The sequence below is a fragment of the Vicia villosa genome, linkage group LG5, assembly GCF_029867415.1.
Source record: "Vicia villosa cultivar HV-30 ecotype Madison, WI linkage group LG5, Vvil1.0, whole genome shotgun sequence".
In the NCBI taxonomy this organism is placed as follows: domain Eukaryota; kingdom Viridiplantae; phylum Streptophyta; class Magnoliopsida; order Fabales; family Fabaceae; genus Vicia; species Vicia villosa.
In genome coordinates this window covers 173929682-173939471 of record NC_081184.1, presented here as the reverse complement: position 1 = coordinate 173939471, position 9790 = coordinate 173929682, and the positions used below count along the sequence as shown (strand labels likewise).

Genomic DNA, 9790 nt, shown 5'->3' with positions numbered 1-9790 from the left:
TATTGTCTATGTGCAAAATCGTCTTTTTCTTCCGTCTTTGGTGCAAAATCATTGATATCCACAGCTGGAGCTTTGCTGAAAATGGTAAGTAACGGCTAATTTTGTTCTCTCTAAATAGATTTTCATTCTTTCTCTTCTACCTTTCTCCTTCACCATCATGGATGCTTCATTACTATTCCCTTAAACAAAACTCAAACACAAACTTTGTCTCTCACAATGCTCATAACATAACTGATAAAATACCTGTTATTCAAAAGGCAAAATACTTTGCTTCTGCAATTTCTAACAACGTTTGCAGTATCCCATTGAGTCAATTTCATACTCTCTGCTTCAAAGGGGACCGTCTAGCTATTACAATCTCAAAAGATGAATACTCTCTTGGAGTTGAAGTTTGTAAACATCACCTTCATGAAAGAGTTGTCTGGTATAAGGAATCACAATCGCTCACTGTGGTGAACCTGAGGAGCAAACAGTTGGAACTATGGCCTTCAACTGGAAAACGAGGGGGGTGGGTTAAATCTTTGGGAAATAGATTCTTTGAATTCGCTTTTTCTTCCTTAGAGATGTTCAAAAGGTTCGATCTGTCAATGCTTGGACCCTGCCGCACAGTATTCTCAAGCTTTTTCCATGGAGCAAAGATTTTGTCATGTCCACTTTTAAGCAAACTTATGCTCAAGTGTGGATCAGGATTCACGAACAGGAGACCACAAATACTTTTTGCTATTGCCAGCAATGTCGGAACCCCGATCTGCATTTATGCTGCCTCAAACAATTCTGCTTTTGAGATACCGTTTGGGCACTATGTCCGCATCTTGGATGATTTGGATCTCACAATATAGCTTCATCCTTGTTACTTTTTTTCATTCATCGAACCATACCTACAAGTAAGAATAAGCATAAATATACACAGAAAAATAAACAACTCAGAACATTAAATCTTAGGGTTTGAAACAAAAACCATAAGCAGAAACATAAACTAAACAATAATAGATAAACAAAAACATAAACGAAATCAGAGCATAAGTTTAATGAATGAACCCCAAAGTAGCCATTGGTGAAGACGACATAACTGTATTAGTTTTGTAAAGACGAATCTGAAGGTTGCAGTATGTGTGATTAGTGACATGGATGTTAGGGTTATGTTTTGAGAGATAAGAGTGAAATATGTCAGGGTTTTCTTTTGAGAGAAATAGTAGTTATGTATAGAGCGAGAGATAATTTCGCTTATATATAAATGAATATTACTTTTCATCATGGTTGATAAGAAGAACTGTGACGAAATGATTGGACTTTACACCATGGTTGACTAAATGAATTGTTATGTTATACAAGGACATTCTATTTTTGTGACAATAAAATTGAAAATTGAGGAAACTGGGATTCGAACCATGTAACTCCGGGTACGTTTCACTACGTATTTAATAATGACCGTAATGAGATATCTTTTATTAAAAACAAAACAAAAAGCCTAAAAATGAGATATCACCATGGTTCAAGGAGGTCGTTGTAATATTGTTTTTCGAAAGGTATTTCTCAAGGTTATGTAATCAAATCCTCGAAAGAGAAAACGAACATCCTGGCGAGTATGACACAAATGGGTCTAACTTGGTAGATGCGGGTACAACTCCGAGTAAGGCTATATAATATAGTATCAACACAATTAAAGAAGAATAATCAACGACCATGTTGATTGGTTAGATTTTGCTTTATTCTATATACAAGTAAAACTCTCCTTTTAAAATCGAATGAATAAAGTTTTATTGAACTATCTTCTTTATCATTATAAGAGATAACCACAAATTTGGGTGTTTTGAAAAACATCACAAAACTACAACCAAAGCAATAAAAACTCCACAACATAAGAAATATGAATAATAAAAAACTAATCACAAAGTGGTAATATGGGCTCACCCCCTCTTAGCAGCTACCACTCCAAAGGATGAGGTGAGTCCCCATTTTGTTGACCTCGAACCAGGTTTAAAATTGGGGAAAAGTAAGCGATATCAAACTTTGGCTCAACACAGTCCCTAGAGACGGTCCCCTGAAACAAGAAAGGGAGACTAAAAAATCGGTTTGTCCCCCAACAAAGACTGTTTTCCCTCCATCATCACTAGATCAGGTCGGACTTGCTCTCGATAAATATCCACAGTGGGATAAAATAATTCCATTATTGGAACAACATTCTCAAAAGAAACATGTAGAACAAAGAAGCTCTCTTCCCTAATATTTGCATACTCTTTTGACAACTTAAGGTTTTCATGACGTATCTCATGAAGCTCATGTTCATCTCTTTTCTAATTTTCTTGAGCCTTATTCAAGGATAAATCCAATTCTTCCACTATCTTACGAGGAGATTACAGTTAATGTTTCACCTTGGCAAGAGAGGCATCAGTAGTGGATAACGTCGACCAGGAAGATGTTATAGCTTTATATTTCTTCTACATCTCATGCACAAGAGATTGCACCCTCTCAGTCAATATGCGAGAATATATGAAATTGTACACTTTAATTAACATCTTTTTCAATAAGCCAGTAGTCCTAGTAATCAGGGAATAGCCCTAGACATCATATTAATTTGAAGCATCGAGGAATAACCCCTTATTTTATCTAAAAATCAAAGATTAGTTAAATATTATCGACCGTTGTCATCTAAAGATGGCATGCTTGTCTTATTTCGAAGAAAATTTCATTAACAATTGCATCATTCTGAAATGCTTCTTTTAGTTTTCATAGCGCTGCCTTAGAACGAACGACATTGTCTACATAGCTTAAATTTCTAAGATGGTGCACCTTTCTTCTATTCTCACAAAATTTCTAGAAGAATTCAATAAAATCACAACCACTAGGTGCAGTTGTGAGAAAGTAATTATCAAATGATTTATAACACTCATTTCAAAAATTATGGGGAGGAAATTTACTATGTCTTTTACTTCCTTCCACAAGAAGTCGGGCTAAAGATAAACCCGAAAAAGCACTCCCTCTACAAAGTTGGAAAAAAGGCTTAGGGAACAACTCTTGTGAGCTATCCGCAAGGCCTGCTAAGAAGGCCCATTGACAAGCGTAAAAAGAAAAAAAAAAAACCCTTATCTTTATCTCTTTATCTAAGGCACGTGATCTCACCTTCTATGACATCTTAAATCTCAAATAATTTTAACTGAATATGCTATATAATTAAACTTTAGATTACATCATAGTTATTCAATTTATTGTCACCCTCGTACTTTTTTTCACTCAATAACTAAATTGAGTGTTTGATTATTAATCATTCAGCCCACCTCTTCTCTTGCATATCAAAAGTTTGCTCCACCAATTAGCACTCAATTAATTGAAACCGATGTAGTCAAATCAATTTTTTTTTATTATTATAACAAATAATATGTGGGCAAGCTTCCTCCTAAGCTAATTGTTTGGGGAAGTCTATCATTAATCGAGTCACAACTTCTTAATCTATCTTTTCCTATGGTAGTTAGAGCTGTCCTTCTCTTATGTATAGGAATTAATCATAATTATAATAATAAACTACATGATTATCATAAATTAAATGAACTACTTGATGCATTTGCACTACTATTTATTTATATAAAAAAGTTTAATAACAACAAATCCTTGAGGGACACATGGTTTCATGATTAATACATAACATGAACTTGAACACGACACACAAATAACCATATACTACTAGTATCTGTTAAATTTATTATAGAGGTGGGTAAATTTGGAAGTTACGAAGCTCGATTTAGAACAACCTAACATTGAAACTGGAAACTAAATATTATCCATTTGGCTAATATAGATTAGTGGAAGAAATTATATCTACGATCAAAATCAACGAGTGGGACCAACGATGCGAGGTGATAACATTGTGCCATTATTTTATTGTTATTTTGATGGGTTAATGTCTTAAAAGTGGTGTTATTTCAGCCTATATTTAACTAATTAATTAAATCATTTTAAAAAAGAAATTTAATTAACTTTTTAATTTTATTTAATCACTTTTAATTAATTTATATTTTTAATTTAATAAATAACTAATATAATTAATATAAATATATGTTCAAATATTTTTTTCTTAAATTTTGGTATTCGGTGTTGCAACCGACTAAACCATTCTAATATAAATTAATTGTGAAATTCATACAGAGAAATAAAAGACAAACGGAGAGAAATAAAAGACAAACGGACAATAAACTGCATCCACATAATAATTATTAAAATATAATAAATAAATAATATTTAAATATAAAATATTTCAATAATTTATAATCCATAATAATAATAATAATAATAATAATAATTATTATTATTATTATTATTATTTTTATTATTATTTATATTATTTTGACGGAATTATAATTATTAATATTATTATTATTATTATTATTAACAAAATCGATTAGATTCTATTATTATTTACACTGTTTCTTATAAATTTGCAAAATTCTCGAAGGTGGTTGTTTATTATAATTTATATATGTTTTTAATTGTTATAAATAAATAAAAAATACATTTGTTATGCATCATATATATGTTATTTATGTAAATTTATTAAAAAAAGTTAAAGGAGCTTGTCTAAAAGTTATACTTTAGATACTATTACATGCTGAAGTAATCGCATCTATATCTATAGAATATATCATAAATGTTTAAAAAACTTCATGTATTTTTGAAGAATTTGCTGCAAAATTAAAAAAGTAAAAAACTTTATAATATTTTAGAAAAGCTATAGAAAATTTCGATGGACGGAAGTTAACTTTCAGATTTACCTTATATCACAATCAACTGAAAGTTAATTTTTAAGTACTATTTCATGTATAAAAAATCATAGGTATATCTAGATGAAATGTTACATACTAGTAAAAAAAACCTATTATATTTATTGTAAAAAAACTTCGACTGCATCTAAAGTTATGTTTCAGAAATGACGAAGGGATATTTTTGGATTTTTATTGGATTTGGAAAAAAAACATATATATAAAGTATATTGAGTAACCCCATTTCCCTCCATCCATGTTTTATTAGGGTTTGTTCAAAGCAAAACTGAAATTATGTTTCCGAGGGAATAAATATTGGATACGATGTTGGAATAACTAGTCCAATTTATTAAACCAGAATGACAACAAAATAACATCAACAATAATACAATACAAAAGCCAGAAAGCAATAAAATAACACAAGAAATCGATAATCTAATTCAGTAAAATCATGTCTACGTTTGGAGGAAATTCTACTCAAAAAAAAGATATTCACTACATATGATATATGTGGTAGCATTAGCATGAAATACAAATAGCAAAAGCCTAAAAAAACTTAGCACAAAGAACGCAATTCTATCGCACAAAACTTGATCTCGAACATGAGATTTGAGCCTCCTTAAATAGCAATGAATTATAAACTTTTCTCCTTTGAATTTTTGAATTAATTTTGTCCAAAATAATAGCTGAATTTGTTGGATCCAATATATATAATCTTATTTGATCTTCAATAGCTGTCAAACAAACAAATCACACAAACATTGTTAAACAATCTACAACAAATCTAATTAGATCTCAATCAAAAATTTCACACCTAGCAACATCCATCATGGTCTGTTGACCGGGGCCAGATGTTGCCCTGCACACTTGTTAGAATACCGTGTTTTACATGTTGTACAAAAACATATCCAAATGAACTCTCTTCATAGATCTAATTTGTAAGGTGAATCTTGGATAGAATAAGTCTGAATTAAAATTGTAATAATATTTGTTTGTTGTTAAAGATTAGATGTTGCAGCACAAATGTTGGAACATCATGTTTAACATGTGTCCCTTTCTGCACCAAAAACAGCTTTAACATACTCTATAATATTTTGCATAATACAATACAATGCCTAGAACAACTAGTTTGGATGAAAATCCTAATTACGTTAATGTCTTGAATCAAGGACTTAATGGAACTAGAATTTAATCTCTTATCTTCAATTTGAGAACGAGTTATTAAGAATATTTTCAGAAAATATTTTCTAAAACAATAATATTTTGTTAAAAAGTATTTTTAAATTATGTTTTTTTTTTTTCAAAACAAATATTTCAAAAAACCAGACTTTAAGGTTCATAAAGATCAATTAATTGTATTAAATATATTTACTTTTAATAAAATAAATATTAAAAATACTAATATTAATTCGTTAAAAAATGTTTTAACTTTTATTTTTATTAGTGATTCAATTGTTAGCTTTTTTTCATCATAATAAATACATGATGGAGTATACTTTTTATGGTCTACCAAAGCCAAATTTCTTAACCTATTTATAGCACCATTCCTTTGAACTTAATTTCATTCACAAGCAAATGTTTCTTTGTAAACCCTCTCATCCATTCCCATACACATAGATAGCTCTCCTTACATAATTAGCCATTAAGAAACATATGGATAAACTCATATTCAATTATTGAATTGCCCATACTTTCTCTTTTCTTCTCTCTTTCTCTCTTGTTTTGTGCATGCCAAAGAATTATCATGCCATCAAACACCATACCCTCAAGTGTGTAACCATTACATTGGAACCACTAATATACTATCAACCCTAAATTCTTCTTCTTTCCATGATGCTTCCCTTAAGGTTGTCATGGACCAAGCTATTGAAGCATACAAACTTGTATCAACCATGGATTTGAATAATCTCAAAGACAATAGAGCCAAGTCAGCATGGGAAGATTGTTTAGAGCTTTATGAGGATACAATTTATCAACTTAATCGCTCCATAAACTCAAACAACTTATATGATAAACTAACTTGGCAAAGTGCTTCCATTACCAATCATCAAACTTGCCAAAATAGTTTCATTGATTTCAACCTTCCTTCTTAATTGAAATAGAGGGAGAAGGTTGCTATCAAATAGATTTTCATATTCAACTCCATTCTGACTTTACCTATAGTTTCCACTTCCATCTTGTGCACACCACAATAGGTGAATTCATCTGATAAAAACTTCTCCGACCATTTTGTTTTGTGATCGGCAGAGAGGACAGTGATGGCGACGAGGATGAAGAAACTAAAGTGTTGCTAATGGACAAGGAGTGGCTAAGCAATTTAGTAAAGTTGGTTAAGATGGAAGGGAAGTAGGTTAAGTGAGAAGGAAGGTTGAAATCAATGAAACCATTTTGACAAGTTTGATGATTGGTAATGGAAGCACTTTGCCAAGTTAATTTGTCATTTAAATTGTTTGAGTTTATGGAGCGATTAAGTTGATAAATTGTATCCTCATAAAGTTCTACACAATCTTCCCATGCTGACTTGGCTCTATTGTCTTTGAAATTATTCAAATCCATGGTTGACACAAGTTTGTATGCTTCAATAGCTTGGTCCATGGTAACCTTAATGGCATTAATATCATGGAAAGAAGAAGAATATAGGGTTGATAGTGTATTAGTGGTTCCAATGTAATGGTTACATACTTGAGGGTATGGTGTTTGATTGCATGATAATTCTTTGCCATGCACTAAACAAGAGAAAAAGAGAAAAGAAAAGAAAAGAAAAGAGAAAGTATGAGCAATTCAACAATTGAATATGAGTTTATCCATATTTTTTTTAGCCAATTATGTAAGGAGAGCTATGTATATGGGAATGGATGAGAGGGTTTACAAATAAATATTTGCTTGTGAATGAAAATAAGTTCAAAGGAATGGTGCTATAAATAGGTCAAGAGATTTGGCTTTGGTCGACCATATAAAGTATACTAGCTCATGTAATTATTATAATAAAAAAATGTTAAATGTTATCATTATTATAAGTAAAGGTTAATTTCTTTAACGATTCAATATTATTATGTTTTATATAATGATAACTTGTGCATGAAGGGCAATGGTTAAGAAATCTATAAAAAAAAATTATGTTAAAAAAAGCAATAAAAATAATTATTAATTTTTAATAAAATCAAGGTATAATTTTTTTATAAATTCTTTTATATTTAACTCTTAACTTATATTCTGACACAGATTAACATTACCATTATATTTAATATAAATTTTATTTTATTTAAAAATATTTAATACAATTAATTGATTCATTAAATATTAATAAGATCATTTTTATGGACTTAAGACCTTATTTTTTGAACTATTTGGTTTGAGAAAAAAGTTAAAAATATTTTTTTGAAAAAACACTTTTTATGTAAATTAAAAGAGAGAAAGAATTTTAGTTTTTCTTTTAAATGGAAAAAATTGTTCTAAAATTAAGAAAAGTTTTTAATAATTTGGAATAAAAAAACTTTGAAGGAAAAAAGTTAAGACTTTGAAATCCTACAAAATTTTGGAACATTAACGGAAAAATGAAATGAAGCATAGTAAAGTGGAAAAAATGTCTCTCTTTTGTTTGAATATTTCATGATGGAATAGATTAATTTTTTTCATTTCATCCAAATCAGAGAATACAAAAAATAAAGAAAGGTGATGAAATGGAATCAATTACATTTCATCAAAGTTCTGCTTAATTACATCTTTTTTTAACTTATCTAAACAATAAAACATAAATTTTATTTCATTTCATTCCGATTCGTTCAGCTTCATTCCATCAATCCAAATATAAACTTAGATATGTGTTCATTCCATCAATCCAAACATAAACTTAAATATGTGTCGGGTTACCTAAACAACAAGAATATTTTGGTCCGTTGTTGTTTTTGACAACCTTAATAAGACGTGAATGGAGAAAAATGAAGTTGCTCAATATACACAATATAATATACACTATGTATTTTTTTTCAAATTTTATAAAATTCAAAAATGACCCTTCCGACTTCCAAAATATAACTCTCAAACCTCAATTTTTTTTTTAAATTATATTTTGAAAAAGTAAAGTATGATTAAGACTTACTAACAACATTTCTTTATTGACTTCAAATTCTAAATCATTATTTGTCGTGTTAATTCACAACTACTTTGGTATATGTCTCCTCTCTTTTTCTTTAGTTTTGGCATTACTCGTGTAGTATGTTCGTAACCAACATGATAAGTTGCACTTTTCATAAAGTGGAAAGCAAAACAATTTTGTTATAATAATAATAATAATAATAATAATAATAATAATAATAATAATAATAATAATAATAATAATAATAATAATAATAATAATAATAATAATAATAATAATAATAATAATAATGATAATAATAATAATAATAATAATAATAATAATAATAATAATAATAATAATAATAATAATAATGATGATGATAATGATAATGATAATAATAATAATAATAATAATAATAATAATAATAATAATAATAATAATAATAATAATAATGATGATGATGATGGATTGTTTGTGTGTATGAGTGTATCATGTTCATCTTCATGTCATGTCATGTATTGTATTTGTTGGGGGAGTTATTTATTATGGAGCATTGATACATAATTGAGGATTATATACATCTAAAATTTTAAGGTGACAAGAGAGTGGGTTCTCTCACTTATGTATGTGTCATACCCCAAAATTTGCCCCATCTACTTCACTTACAAAGATTCAAAGACTAGGGTTCCATTCAAGCTACATTCCTAGTCAAGAGCCTTCTAAGGCTAGGGTTTGAGATTCCTCTAAGAGGGATCAATGAGATAAGGCTCCTAATCAAGGGTATATGGTTTATAGTGATCTAATTTAACCCCATGGCAAAAGTCAAAGCATCACTCCAAAAGTTACCTGCTCAAACAGTCTCAAGATCTGCAATCAACTGATTCAAATCCAAAGTCAAGGCATGATCCAAACTTCTAAACCATTGCTCACACAACAAGTATGGGGATGTATATCCATCATT

At 29.3% G+C, this 9790-nt stretch overlaps 1 pseudogene; it reads right to left on the bottom strand.

Annotated features, from left to right (window-relative positions):
• Positions 1 to 6319: 6319 nt before the first annotated feature.
• On the bottom strand, positions 6320 to 7559 carry LOC131608263 (probable pectinesterase/pectinesterase inhibitor 6; annotated as a pseudogene).
• Positions 7560 to 9790: the final 2231 nt, after the last annotated feature.